General features: G+C 43.9%; 1 non-coding gene across 1 annotated transcript; it reads left to right on the top strand.

Annotated features, from left to right (window-relative positions):
- Positions 1-15,240: 15,240 nt before the first annotated feature.
- Positions 15,241-15,313, top strand: trnak-uuu. The gene has a single exon. It is a non-coding gene; the product is annotated as a tRNA-Lys (tRNA).
- The last annotated feature ends 366 nt before the right edge of the window (positions 15,314-15,679 follow it).

The following is a 15,679-nucleotide window of genomic DNA, read 5'->3' as shown; positions in this document are numbered from 1 at the left end:
TGCCTGAGGCGATTCTCAATTAGAGTCAGGTGCTTATCGTTGTCTCTGATTGGGAACCGTATTTAGGCAGCCTGAGTTTCGCTTTGTATTTCGTGGGTGATTGTACCTGTCTCTGTGTTGTAGTCACCAGATAGGCTGTAATTAGTTTCACGTTCCGTTCTGTTGTTTTTGTATTTAGTTTCAGTTATTTTATGTACCGCGTTTTTTCATTTCATTAAAGTCATGAGTAACCAACACGCTGCATTTCGGTCCGACTCTCTTCTTTCAACAGACGAACGCCGTTACAGAATCACCCACCACTCACGGACCGAGCAGTGTGTAAACTGGCTAGGACAGCGACAGTTTCAGGAGTGAAAGGAGGACGTTATGGACAGCAGAGGCATGGAGTATACGACGTGGGAAGAAATCGACAGGTGGGCGGCCGACCCAGAGAGAGTGCAGGAGCCCGCCTGGGATTCGCTGCAGCAATGTGAAGAGGGCTATAGGCGAATGGAGTCATTTAAAAAGAGAAGGAGGCGCAGAGCGAAAACCGAAAGTCACCCCAAAAAATGTATTGGGGGGGGCTCAGGGAGAGTATGGCTGAGTCAGGAGATAGACCTGAGCCAACTCTCCTTGTTCATCGTGAGGAGCCAAGGAGGAGACCAGAACCAGAGCCAGTGTTAGAGGTGAGCGAAGCAGAGACTGTGAAGGAGTTAATGGGGAAAGTGGAGTGGAGAGTAATGAGGGAGTTGCTAGCTTGTTGCTATAGATACAATATTCGTCCGACGGATCGTGTCGGGGATTTGATAGCACCTGAGTTAGCGCTCTATATTCAACCTGAGTTGCGTGTTAGTCGGCTGGTGAAGTTGGTGCCAGCCTCACGCACCAGGCCTCCTGTGCACATCCCTAGCCTTGCACGTCCTGTGCCCACACTGCTCTCAAGATCTCCTGTACGCCTTCACGGTCTAGCCCATCCTGTGCCACCTCCACACTCCAGTCCTCCGGTAGCAGCTCCACGCACCAGGCTTCCTGTGCGTGTCCTCGATCCAGTACCACCAGTTCCAGCACCACGCACCAGGCCTCCAGTGCGCCTCGCCTGTTCAGCGCAGCCAGCGCTTTTCTCCTCTCCTGTGCTGTCGGAGTCTGCCGCCTGTTTAGCGCAGCCAGAGCTTTTCTCCTCTCCTGCGCTGCCGGAGTCTCCCGTCTGCCCAGCGCCGCCAGTGCTCCCAGTCTGCCCAGCGCCGCCAGTGCTCCCAGTCTGCCCAGTGCCGCCAGTGCTCCCAGTCTGCCCAGCGCCGCCAGTCTGCCCAGCGCCGCAAGTGCTCCCAGTCTGCCCAGTGCCGCCAGTGCTCCCAGTCTGCCCAGCGCCGCCAGTGCTTCCAGTCTGCCCAGCGCCGCCAGTGCTCCCAGTCTGCCCAGCGCCGCCAGGGCTCCCAGTCTGCCCAGCGCCGCCAGTGCTCCCAGTCTGCCCAGCGCCGCCAGTGCCGCCAGTCAGCCCAGCGCCGCCAGACAACCAGTCTCTTCCAGATCTGCCAGACAACCAGTCTCTTCCAGATCAACCAGTCTCTTCCAGATCTGCCAGACAACCAGTCTCTTCCAGATCTGAAAATATTTTCCTTGGTGCCCCGACTTCCTAGTTAATTACAGTTACATGATTAATCAATTTAATCGCGTAATACTAATTATAGAGAATCTTTGAATTAAACTAAAAGTCTTCATTTCAGGTTTGGGACAGGCTTAAAACAAAAATATCAAAAACAACTATCGCTGGATTGAAACTTGCAACCTTTGGAATCAGATGACCCGTCCACAACATCGCAGCAAAACTGAAATCTACTTGAAGCTAACAGCTCTCACTGTTACCTCTAGTGGCCGGGTTCCACGTCATCTCCCGACGTCATCAGACATGGATGAATATGATTGATGATTTGAGTGATTTGAATATCGTTTCGTAACTATATAGCTCCTTTTTTAAAAACTTTTGTTGAAACAAATTCAAGATCAAAGAAATACATCTACTTTCCACTGCACTTTACCAGGGGGATACTTTTCTCTCTCTCTCTGTCACTCGCCCTTTCCTTTTCCCCCTTTCGCCCACTCCAACTCAATCTATATCCCAACCCTGCTCTCTCTCCCTCTTCCTCCACCACTCTTTCCCTCATATAATCTAGTGGCATAAGAGGGAACTTACCTACTCCCTCAGATGAGTATTGTGAATTGAACGCAAATAAGTTTTGTTTCATTCTCTGCATATCTCCCTCTGCATCTCCCCCTCTCTTGATCTTCCTTTTTCTATTTCTCTCCCCTTCTCCCTTTCACTCTCCCTCTGTCCGCTCCTGTGCTTTGTTATTGATTGTAAATGTGCTTGAACACACCCACTCATCCTCCCACGCGCCTGCCAGCAGTGTAGCAGTCTTCCTTTCCCTCTCTTTTCCTCTTCTCTCTCTTAATCTGTCTCTGTTGCTCTCATACACCATCCACTCTTTCTTTCTATTCTCTCCCTATACCATTCCCCTCTCTCTTACTCTCTTCCTCCCCCTCTCTCCTTTCTTCTCTCTCTCGACTGGGGACATTGATACAAGTGAGCACTGCAGCAGAATTAATGTCTACTTTGAATTTCCATCATTCGACATACTGCCTGTGATATACACAATATCCCAACAAATAATGACACATGTTGACACATTCAACCACTACTCAAATGCATTGCAACATTTCAATCCCATTTTTGCAAATGTTTGTGATTTATTTTATGGAAATTGATGGCGTGAAGGTATCACTCATTCCATGGCTACAGGTTTTTATTTTTTCCTTTCAATAAAGACCTTGACAACCAGGTGAGGGGAGCGCTTTACTAATTAGTTACCTTAAAATCAATCAAGTACAAGGTAGGAGAGAAAACCCAGACACTCGGCCAGCCGTGGAATGAGTTTGTCACATACAGTTTTTTCCAACTGCTACCGCTTCAAAACTTTTCAAAACTGTCTCCCTTTTTCAAAACTCTACACACAAATCCCAAAACTACACACACAAAATGCAAAATGCCTCACATCTCCTTCAAAATGTAACACTGCATTCAAAATGCCATGAATGAAGCATTTGCATCAAATGGCAAACACTGCTTTCATAATAGTACATTTTTGGATATACCATGTAAACACGGTTGTTCTAAATCTAAAGCTATTTGGTCTTTCATAGGCTTATATCTACATTTCAATACAATGTTCTACAGTGAAAGTAATCCGCTGAAAGGGGTAACAAGTACACTGTAAACACCAATGCAATGTAGAAACAGAAAATATTTATTAGGCCAAACATTACTGTTGTAACAAAACCATAAACATATGTAAACCAAAAGTATTTTCTTTAGAATACAGTAAAGAACACATTTGTGTGTGTGGGGTCCCGGGGAGGGGGGCAGTCCAGGAATTGGTGGGGCACTTGGTGCCGTTGGAGGATGCGTTGTATGGTCGACAGGCTTACAGCATTTATGTTGTTAAATATGGTGTCATTATTCAAGATATGCTCTCTTATATCTCGATATATCTATCTTGCATTGTTGGCCAAAACCATATTTATAATTGCAGTCTCTTGTACATCTGTAAACAAGAATCCTCCATGATGTCTTTGCCTTTCCACTCTGTACAGAATTCAAACACCGTATGTGTTCAGCATAGAAACTGTAAACAAGGTACAAAAAAGGTAGTTCAGCATAATAACCAACATCATTCATCCAATGCAGTGCAGTAAATTGATGGCTTAGAGTTAAATGTTTATGCAATACCATGCAGTCATACATATTTTACAGTATATTACTGTAATGCTAAAATCGTCATTAGATAGTTGCATACCTGTTCTCATTTCTGAAGGTTCAAATTATGAACGCCATTGTAAAATGACTCAAATTGGGCTGGACTCTCAGTCCAGCCTCTCTCATGGTCAAACCGTGGTTGATCCCATAATCAACTATTGTTGCCCTAATCTCATTAGAGATGGCTCTCCTTCCTTCTCTTCTTTGCCCTCGACCTCTTCTTCCTCTCCCTCCTACTCCTCTTTCTCTCTGTCCATTGTTGGCATCCATTGTTCATAACAGGTAATCTGACCTTTGACCAATTTATAGGCCTGTACTACAGTAAAGCAGTGATTGGTTAGTGATCAGTTAAACTATTAGTGTTTGCACATGTGAGGAGTGTGTGTGTGACTTTGTGAATAAGTGTAGCATTTTGATTGGTTGTGTTTGGAAAAGGAAAGCAAGTCACTTCCTTTTAGATTTTTGTGTTTTAGGTAAAGAATTGTGTGTAGTGTTTTGAAAAAAAAGTGTTTTATGCAATTGACAACTGAGTCAAAGGCTGAGAAATAGCTTATGGTTTTGGATATTTGGTGTGTGGTTTTGCACTTTTTTATGACTGTTCTAGCCTATCAGTTTTTTGTTAGTTGTTAGGTTTTTGTATGGACACCAGGAAGAATAGCTGCTGCTTCAGCAAAAAGCTAATGGGAATCTGAATAAACCAATAAAAACAATTCTCGCATTCATTCCATTTCCTCATATTCTCATATTCTATATTAATGGGATCAATATGACAACAGCCAGTGAAAGTGCAGGGCGCCAAATCCAATCAACAGAAATCTCTTAATTAAAATTCCTCACACATACATGTATTTTATACCGTTTTAAAGGTAATCTTATTGTTAATCCCACCACAGTGTCTGATTTCAAATAGGCTTTACAGCGAAAGCACCACAAATGATTATGTTAGATCAGAGCCAAGTCACAGAAAAACACAGCCATTTTTCCAGCCAAAGAGGGGAGTCACAAAAATCTGAAATAGAGATGGAATTAATCACTAACCTTTGATGATCTTCATCAGATGACACTCATAGGACTTCATGTTACACAATACATGTATATTTTGTTCGATAAAGTTCATATTTATATCAAAGAATCTCAGTGTACATTGGCGCGTTATGTTCAGTAGTTCCAAAAACATCCGGTGAAAGCTGTACGGAAAAAGCAAACCATGCAATAATCTGAGTACGGTGCTCAGAGACCCAACAAGCCAAAAAGATATCCGCCATATTGTGCAGTCAACAAAAGTCAGAAAAACATTATACATATTCACTTATCTTTGATGATCTTCATCAGAATGCACTCCCGGGAATCCCAGTTCCACAATAAATGTTTGATTTTTTCGATAATGTCCATAATTTATGTCCAAATAGCTACTTTTGTTAGCGCGTTTTGTAAACAAATCCAAAGTCGCGAGGGGCATTCACTAGGAGCAGACGAAATGTCAAAACGTTCCGTTACAGTCCGTAGAAACATGTCAAACGATGTATAGAATCAATCTTAAGGATGTTTGTAACATAAATCTTCAATAATGTTCCAACCAGAGAATTCCTTTGTCTATAGAAAAGCAATGGAACAGGAGCTACCTCTCACGTGAACCTCTCATTCAAACAGTTTTAGCAACTTCAGAGTGTGTTCTATCCAATACTATACTAATATAATATAATAATATACTAATAATCTGCATATATTATAATCTGGGACTGAGGAGCAGGCTTTTACTTTGGGCGCTTCTGGGCACCTTATTCATCCAAGCTACTCAATACTGCCCCAAGCCATAAGAAGTTTTTAAACATGTGAATTGATTTCTAGGCGATACAGTTTAGGCAGTGCATGCAGTGTGTGTGTGTATTGTGATTGTTGCATAGTGGGTGAGGGCTCCAAGGGAGGGTTGAGACTGGGGGCTGGGTGGTCAGAGATGAGGGAGTCTCTCCCACCAGGATGTTTTCTTGGCAAACAGAAAGAGACTGGCCTCAGCTCTATTTGCACTGTGCCTCAAGTCATCTATCATATATAGTACCTTTCAAACCAATACATTTATCAGCAACTTTAGCATGCCTGCAACGTTTTGCCAACTTCTCTTTATTTTCTGCCAAGCGACCTATTCATGATTGTGGTAAAGTTCTGCTTATAGCTTAGTATAAATGTAGCCGTAATGCTGAAGCTGCATTGGCACGCACTATGCCCTTATGCTCTTGATGGTTGCTAGGCAGCAGCCGTTACTAGGCTGCTACCATCCTCCTGACAATTCGAAGCATTGCGAGGCATGTCACTTTGCCCATCTCTTCGCATAGCAGACCACTAAGTATGCACTGTTTTCTTAATCGCAACTTGATGGATCTATAAAGAACTACTGTGGGAATGAACATCACTGAATGATTAAATTATAGGAATAAAGTAGGCTAATAATTAAATTGAAGGCATGTATCAAATTGTTGATTACTAAAACTTCCAGTGGGTCAAGTAGATGATAATTTCAGCACTGTTTTGATTGGGACAACGCCATCATGCTGATTTGAGACAAGCGTGTTTTCACTGAATCTGCAGTTGGATATTGGTTATAGGCTACAATTAGGCTGAGAAAATGTTAGCTAAGTTGAGGTGAGTGAGTGTATGCTCATGATCATCTTGTCTAGTTGGCTCATTTATTATAACTAATCTGAAATGTTGCCAGTATGTTATATAGCTTAATTAACAAGTGGATTATTTTGCTCTTCACTCGCAGTCGCTTAATAACCAATGTCTACTCCCAACCAAAAGTCTGTGACTTGCCTGATCAATCAATGTGATTTTGTTTCTGTGTATTTGGTTAATTGGTCTCTTGCTGGGCAAATAAGTAAAGGTGGTAGGCCTATAGCTAATCTATTTGTTTTCTCATCTATCACTGCTCAGAAACATTTAGCATGCAATAATGTAGCCTAAATCATTTGTAGGTCTATTATTTTGCTTGATCACGTATAGGCAACTGTGAAAGCCTGCGACAGGTTTTGAAATATGAACACGATACTCACATGATTTTGAAAATATAGATTGCTATTATTCTCTAACGGTATCATGATGAAGGTACTCTCAATGCGAGACCCTACGCCTACTCCCTAACAAAGCAGAGTTGGCCTAAGGGTAGGAAAGAGATGAAACGTGGATCAAAATGACATCTGCTTGGGTGGTAGGTTAGCCTAGCTGTAAGAGAATTTGGCCAGTAATTAAAAGTTGGTGGTTCAAATCCCTGAGCTGATACTGCTTTTCCTGTTTTTTGATATGCCCTCTAGCAGAGCACGTAACCCTAATTGCTCCTGTAAGTCACACTGGATAAGAGCATCTGCTAAATGTTTTAAAATACAATGCTTTTGTTATATGACAGCGGTTCCACACTTTAATGTGACAAAAGTTGTGTGGGATTTTTTTTTAATTCTGTTATTTTCCATTATATTATTAGTATAAAATATTTGTATGTTGACTCTGATCATGGTAAGTGTGTCTTGTCTGTTTAATTAACAAAACAAAAAAATATTGATTTAATTTGCATGGTGAAGCCACGTAGGCTGCATAGACCAGTAACATAATTACACTGAAATTATGTTATTCTACTCTTTTGAAAATGTTATTAGTCTTATAATGTTTCTTAGGACCTGACTAAATTAACGAATAATGGATTTCTTTATGATGGTGTACATTCACTGAATTTTTACAAATAAAAGCTCAGCCAGATCGGCCCACACCTACTCACACTCCTAAATGTGCCGGCATGTGCACCGGAGGTTTAAAAGGCTTATCCCGGCAAGAATGTGGTCAAAATGGGACTGTAAGAATTGGGTTCTTTAAAACATTGGCAGCTTTCAAATTAAAATATATTTTTTTACAGGCAACATACCATGAATCCTATGTGAAATAAGTAATACACTGAATCATAAATGGCCCATGCCTGTTCCCATCAAAGTGGGGCCAAGTACAATAATGGCATATAGGGCCATTGGGGAGAATGTGGACAGAATCACAGAATCCAGACTTTAAACTGGAATTAAACAACATTAATTGATGTTCAACAGTTTTGAAAATGTATTAATTTTAATCCTAAAACGTTAAACAAAATGCTTCACTGATTTGTATTGTCTTGCAACTTTCTGAAACGGCACAGGAATGACCATGTGTCTGTGTGTATGTCTACACTTCGTGTAGCCGTTAGTGAAGATGCTAATGCTAACCTTCTTCTGGAAGAGATGGAAAGTATTTCACCCAAAACCTTCTCAATATGTGCGTATACTGTATGTGTGGGAGGGTAGAGGCTAGCTTGGCATTGTAATTTTCAGAGGGAGGCTCGACTCAATTATCTGATGGCTCTGTGCAAGCTGGAGCACAGAAAGCAGTATGGATTAGAGGTCTTCACGGATCCACCTGTACCTGAATACCCGAGACCCAATAGGGGATTCAAGCGGGTCTGGATCCATAATGTGAAATAATATCACTGGTCTGTGTCATATCTGATATGATTGTCACAGCTCTCAGGTATGTGCAATTTTAACTGACTTGTCCGAAGGGGCCCGTGCAGTAGAGAGAGACATTTTATAATTTATGCTGCTGCTGTTGCTTTTTTCACACTTAACGTGTGTAGATTGTTGTTGTTGTTGGCCAATCGTAAGTAATCAAAGCGGCAATTGGCTACAGTTAGGAGATACAGTATCTAATCAATAAAAGATGGAATTATAATTACTGAGTAAAAAGATACAAGGATAAGGAGTAGCTACAACGACCAAGTGTCACGCCCTGATCTGTTTCACCTGTCTTTGTGATTGTCTTCGCCCATCTCCAGATGTCACCTGTGTTCCCCTGTGCTCCCTGTTTGTCTTGTTGCCAGTTTGTTTTGTCAAGTCAACCAGCGTGTTTTTCCACGCTCCTGTTTTTTCCTTGTCTCTGTTTTGCTAGTCCTCCTGGTTTTTGACCCTTGCCTGCCTTGACTCTGAAGCCATCTGCCTGACCATACTGCCAGCCCTGGCCTCGAGCCTGCCTGCCACTCTGTAACACCTGGACTCTTACCTGGTTTATGATCTTTTTCCTGTCCACGACTATTCTCTTGCCTGCCCCTTGGATTATAATACATATCAGTGACTCAAACCATCTGCATCTGGGTCTCGCCCTGTGCCCTTATACCAAGAGCCAACAGGTAGGCTGCTATTCTGAATGGATTTGTTGTTATTTGTAACTGTAGGATGAGAAAGCACACGCACTGAAGCCTAAAAGAGCCAACTAGCTAACCTTAGCTAGCTCTTCCTGGTTTGATGATAAATAAAGTAGCTGTGGCAGCTATTAGTGTACTATAGTGCGAATCGGCTTGGTTGGTTGCTGTCTCTCCCTCCCTCCTCCTATCACAGTATGGCCCCTCCCCGCCTACTAGAGTCGCCCCTCTCTCTATCTCTGGAGCTGTATCAACTCTGGTTAATAAAGTAGCTTGAAAAATGACTTTTCTGCTGCTTCCCTCACTTGGATCGGATCAAACCGGGTCTGGATCCAACCAAGTCTATACAGAACGGATCTATTTTTCCTCGGGTCCGTTTGTAACGGGTCTCTATACGCATTTATGCATATTGAGTCCAGGTGGGAAAGCCCCAGGTCCATTTCGGATTGGGTCCAACTTTTTGAACCTCTGAATACATCTCCGCACCCCCCCCCCCACACACACACACACACACATGCAGGACTGAGTACACTCCCGCACATAATGCACCTATGCACTGCCGTATGCTCCCTTGCATATTCGCCCTTTCTTCCCTCCGTCCCTCCATCTTTCCCTCCATCTCTCTTCCGGAAATGAGTGGGTGGGAGTCCCCGGGTCCTCAGAGTGCAGCGATTGATGGACGAGGAGTGCAGAAATCGATGGACGAGCAGAGACAAGGTCACCTTCATACAGAGAGAGACAGATGGGGAGAGGGAGGGATGAAAGGAGGAGAGAGGACTGTGATAGAGTGGGAGGGGAAGCAGAAAGAGGGAATGAGATTGAGAAACATGAGTCAGGGTTGAAGAGAGAGGGGAATAGTGCTGGCGATATGGAACTAAAGGAGAGAAAAGAGAGAGCTGTGACAGAAGGGAGCGTAGAAGGGAGTGACAAAGGTGGGAGAGAGAGCAGAGAGTGTGAGGAGGGGAAGTTGGAAAGAGGAAGAAGGAAAGAGGGTGAGAAAATGAACATAGAGAGAGCAGGCAGTGGTAGAGGGCTGGAGTTTATATTCCTTAAGGCTACACAGAAAGATTTGTGTGGTGATTGTTTACAGCCCGCCTCGTCTTTCTCTCCCTCCTCCGCTTTCTCACACCACCGTTTTATGTTCCAATTAGTCACTGATGTTTAGGCTTCAAACACCCCCCACATCCCCCTACCCACACATGAGTGTGTTTTGTGTTTGAGTGTGTGTATGTGTGTTTTTAGGAGGAGGGGAAGAGAGAGCAATGCTTTTTCACACATTATTTATTCATCAGGTGAGTCATGAGCAGTGCCTGAGAGAGAGGTTACAGAAGTGTCAAACTAGGAGGAGAGAGACAGAGAGAGAGACAAAGAGAGAAAGCGAAAGAAATAGGGAGGAGGGAAAGAGGGGTAGATGGGGGATGGAGTGAAGGAGAGAGGGGAAGTGGTCGAACAAGGAGAGAGAGGGCAGGGGAGAGAGTCAAAAATAATTGAACGTGTGTGTGTGTGTGTGTGTGTGTGTGTGTGTGTGTGTGTGTGTGTGTGTGTGTGTGTGTGTGTGTGTGTGTGTGTGTGTGTGTGTGTGTGTGTGTGTGTGTGTGTGTGTGTGTGTGTGTGTGTGTGTGTGTGTGTGTGTGTGTGTGTGTGTGTGTGTGTGAGAGAGAGTTGAGCTCATCCACATGGTATAGGCTGAAAATAGCTGGTGGGTTTTAGTCACCCACTCTGTGACCTAAGGTCTTTGAGGGTCAGATAATCTCCTAGACTCATTGATTTAGCATCTCAGAAGAGATCATATTGACTTATCTTGCGTCATTGAGTTAGCATCAACAGGTCTGAGAGCAACTCTTAGTCTGGTCAGATTTAACCATTGTGGCTGCGCTAGACACAAATACCTGCTTAGCCTTATTACAGATCTTCTGTAATCAAAGGACATTAATGAAAACTAGCAGTGACTTATCAGATGTACTGAGACCCAGTGTTCTCCTCATCTATACTATATCCTCAACCACACAGGCAACAAGCAGTTATATCTGTTTCAATGTTGTATGGATGAATAGACACACTGTAACAAGCATCAGTGCACTTACCCTCCCACACACACATCCCACCTACACATGCACAAACACATTGATACATACCCTGGAACGATAAAACAGATATGTCTTTAAAGTGTGTGTAAATGTTAAATTATAGATATGTGAAAGTAATCATGTAGCAACCACCTACGGTCCGCAAACAAATTGTTTTTAAAATAAATGTTTGACAGGTGACCATATACTCTGCTTGGCCAGTTGAGTTGATGGGCAGAGGAGGAGAAAGGGGAGGAAGAACACAACATAAAATAATAAATGGTAGGATTTATAAAGAAGAGATCAGAATAAAATGCCAAGAACGCCTTTCTTAAAGGTTCAGTGTGATGATCAGACAAATCAAATCAAATTTATTTATATAGCCCTTTCGTACATCAGCTGATATCTCAAAGTGCTGTACAGAAACCCAGCCTAAAACCCCAAACAGCAAGCAATGCAGGTGTAGAAGCACGGTGGCTAAGAAAAACTCCCTAGAAAGGCCAAAATCTAGGAAGAAACCTAGAGAGGAACCAGGCTATGTGGGGTGGCCAGTCCTCTTCTGGCTGTGCCGGGTGGAGATTATAACAGAACATGGCCAAGATGTTCAAATGTTCATAAATGACCAGCATGGTCAAATAATAATAAGGCAGAACAGTTGAAACTGGAGCAGCAGCATGGTCAGGTGGACTGGGGAGGGCAAAGAGTCCTCATGTCAGGTAGTCCTGGGGCATGGTCCTAGGGCTCAGGTCCTCCGAGAGAGAAAGATTGAGAGAATTAGAGAGAGCATATGTGGGGGGGCCAGTCCTCTTCTGGCTGTGCCGGGTGGAGATTATAACAGAACATGACCAAGATGTTCAAATGTTCATAAATGACCAGCATGGTCAAATAATAATAAGGCAGAACAGTTGAAACTGGAGCAGCAGCACGGTCAGGTGGACTGGGGACAGCAAGGAGTCATCATGTCAGGTAGTCCTGGGGCATGGTCCTAGGGCTCAGGTCCTCCGAGAGAGAGAATTAGAGAGAGCACACTTAAATTCACACAGGACACCGAATAGGATAGGAGAAGTACTCCAGAAATAGCAAACTGACCCTAGACCCCGACACATAAACTACTGCAGCATAAATACTGGAGGCTGAGACAGGAGGGGTCAGGAGACACTGTGGCCCCATCCGAGGACACCCCCGGACAGGGTCAAACAGGAAGGATATAACCCCACCCACTTTGCCAAAGCACAGCCCCCACACCACTAGAGGGATATCTTCAACCACCAACTTACCATCCTGAGACAAGGCTGAGTATAGCCCACAAAGATCTCCACCACGGCACATCCCAAGGGTAGGGCGCCAACCCAGACAGGATGATCACATCAGTGACTCAACCCACTCAGGTGACGAACCCCTCCCAGGGACGGTATGAGAGAGCCCCAGTAAGCCAGTGACTCAGCCCCTGTAATAGGGTTAGAGGCAGAGAATCCCAGTGGAAAGAGGGGAACCGGCCAGGCAGAGACAGCAAGGGCGGTTCGTTGCTCCAGAGCCTTTCCGTTCACCTTCCCACTCCTGGGCCAGACTACACTCAATCATATGACCCACTGAAGAGATGAGTCTTCAGTAAAGACTTAAAGGTTGAGACTGAGATTGCGTCTCTGACATGGGCAGGCAGACCGTTCCATAAAAATGGAGCTCTATAGGAGAAAGCCCTGCCTCCAGCTGTTTGTTTAGAACTTCTAGGGACAATTAGGAGGCTTGTGACCGTAGTGTATGTGTAGGTATGTATGGCAGGACCAAATCAGAGAGATAGGTAGGAGCAAGCCCATGTAATGCTTTGTAGGTTAGTAGTAAAACCTTGAAATCAGCCCTTGCTTTGACATGAAGCCAGTGTAGGGAGGCTAGCACTGGAGTAATATGATCAAATGTTTTGGTTCTAGTCAGGATTCTAGCAGCCGTATTTAGCACTAACTGAAGTTTAATTAGTGCTTTATCCGGGAAGCCGGAAAGTAGAACATTGCAGTAGTCTAACCTAGAAGTGACAAAACCATTGATTAATCTTTCTGCATCATTTTTGGACAGAAGGTTTCTGATTTTTGCAATGTTATGTAGATGGAAAAAAGCTGTCCTTGAAATGGTCTTGATATGTTCTTCAAAAGTGAGATCAGGGTCCAGAGTAACGCCGAGGTCCTTCACAGTTTTTTTTGAGACGACTGTACAACCATTAAGATTAATTGTCAGATTCAACAGAAGATCTCTTTGTTTCTTGGGACCTAGAACAAGCATCTCTGTTTTGTCCGAGTTTAAAAGTAGAAAGTTCGCAGCCATCCACTTCCTTATGTCTGAAACACATGCTTCTAGCGAGGGCAATTTTCGGGCTTCACAATGCTTCATTGAAATGGACACAGTATACTCATCTATTAATGAAATATTTCCAATGGTAGCCTACATACACAATATGTAGTCTGGGTAGGCTACCAGTGTTTTTAGCTAACATTCAAATCAAATCAAAGTTTATTTATCACGTGCGCCGAATACAACAGGTGTAGACCTTCCAGTGAAATGCTTACTTACAGGCTCTAATCAACAGTGCAAAAAAGGTATAAGGTGAACAATAGGTAGGTAAAGAAAAAAAAACAGTAAATAAGACAGTGAAAAATAACAGTAGCGAGGCTATAAAAGTAGCCACATTTCTTCAACCTACTGAGGCTGTTGCGCCTTCTTCACGACACTGTCTGTGTGGGTGGACCATTTCAGTTTGTCGTTGATGTGAACTTAAAACGTTCCACTTTCTCCACGGCTGTCCCTTCGATGTGGATAAGGGAGTGCTCCCTCTGCTGTTTCCTGAGGTCCACAATCATCTCCTTTGTTTTTTTTACTTTGAGTGGGAGGTTGTTTTCAAGACACCACACTCCGAGTGCCCTCACCTCCTCCCTGTAGGCTGTCTCGCCGTTGTTGGTAATCAAGCCCACTACTGTTGTGTCGTCTGCAAACTTGGTTATTGAGTTGGAGGCGCGCATGGCCACGCAGTCGTGGGTGAACAGGGGGTACAGGAGGGGCTGAGCATGCACCCTAGTGGGGCCCCAGTGTTGAGGGTCAGTGAGGTGGAGATGTTTCCTAACATTCACCACCTGTGGGCGGCCCATCATAAAGTCCAGGACCCAATTGCACAGGGCGCCAGCTTGATGATGAGCTTGGAGGGTATTATGGTGTTGAATGCTGAGCTGTAGTCAATGAACAGTATTCTTACATAGGTATTCCTCTTTTCCAGATGGGATAGGGCAGTATGATGGTGATTGCATCGTCTGTGGACCTGTTAGGGTGGTATGCAAACTGAAGTGGGTCTAGGATGGCCAGTAAGGTGGAGGTGATGTGATCCTTCACTAGTCTCTCAAAGCACTTCATGAGTGCTACTGGGTGGTAGTTATTTAGTTCAGTTACCTTTGCCTTCTTGGGTACAGGAACAATGGTGGCCATCTTGAAGCATGTGGGGACAGCAGACTGGGATAGGGAGCGATTGAATATGTCCGTAAACACACCAGCCAGCTAGTCTGCGCATGTTCTGAGGACGCGGCTGGGGATGCCATCTGGGCCAGCAGCCTTGCGAGGGTTAACGCATTTAATCTGAGGGTCCGGGGTTCAAGTCCCCGTTTGGGCGTTGCTTTAATGTTCACCTTCCTTCAGTAGTCTGTCTTTATATACTTGCATTTTCTTTACTCTATTGATTTTTAATCTGAACCTCCAGGTTTAAACTCCCTGTTCGAAGACTGATTTAAGTGTGTCAATCACACAGCATCATCTGATTTAGGAATTTGCATTGTGCAAGGCTTTTGTGAGAGACAATTTTCATCTAAAGCAACATTGGCTTGGTTGTTTTTGTGAGAGGTTGGTACTTGTGCTGATTCATTAACTTCGCTGTGTGAAGAAGGCAGAGATTGCACACATAAAAACCCTGACAATTACATTATTTGAACACACAACCTTCTGATCTGGAGTCAGACACGCTACCATTGTGCTACAAGGTCTTGTACAAAATACTTCTTTGGAGGGGATTCTTAGTTCAGATTTCATTGACTGTATCATTTGGAATGAAGGCCTGGTTCTCTGGGGAAATGTACCATCTGACAATGCCCCCTCGTCATGCACATGCCTCTGCCCGGCAGGTTAGGTGTATGAAAATAAGCAAATGCAGAGCCTGGATAGCTCAGTTGTTAGAGCATCAGACTTTTAATCTGAGGGTCCAGGGTTCTAGTCTCTGTTTGGGTGTTGCAATAATATTCACCTTCCTTCAGTCGGCTGTCTTTCTATACTTGCATTTTCTATGATGTTCACCTGTGGACAATACACTCCCAGAACCTAAATATCTTAGTCTGAAGAATAGGATTTTTAATCTGAACCTCCAAGTTTAAATGTTTTACTCACGTCGGCCACGGAGAAGGAGGTGGGGAGGGCAAAGTTCTTGTTAGAGGGCCATGATGGTGGCACTGTATTATCCTCAAAGCGGGCAAAAGACGGTGTTTAGTTTGTCTGGAAAAGTGACGTCGGTGTCCGTGACGTGGCTGGTTTTCTTTTTGTAGTCGGTGATTTCCTGTAGACCCTGCCACATATGCCTCATGTCTGAGCCTTTGAATT

Source organism: Oncorhynchus gorbuscha, linkage group LG18 (genome assembly GCF_021184085.1).
Source record: "Oncorhynchus gorbuscha isolate QuinsamMale2020 ecotype Even-year linkage group LG18, OgorEven_v1.0, whole genome shotgun sequence".
NCBI classification, from domain to species: Eukaryota; Metazoa; Chordata; class Actinopteri; order Salmoniformes; family Salmonidae; genus Oncorhynchus; species Oncorhynchus gorbuscha.
The sequence above is the reverse complement of the archived record's forward strand: the minus strand, read 5'-3'. Positions and strand labels throughout refer to the sequence as shown.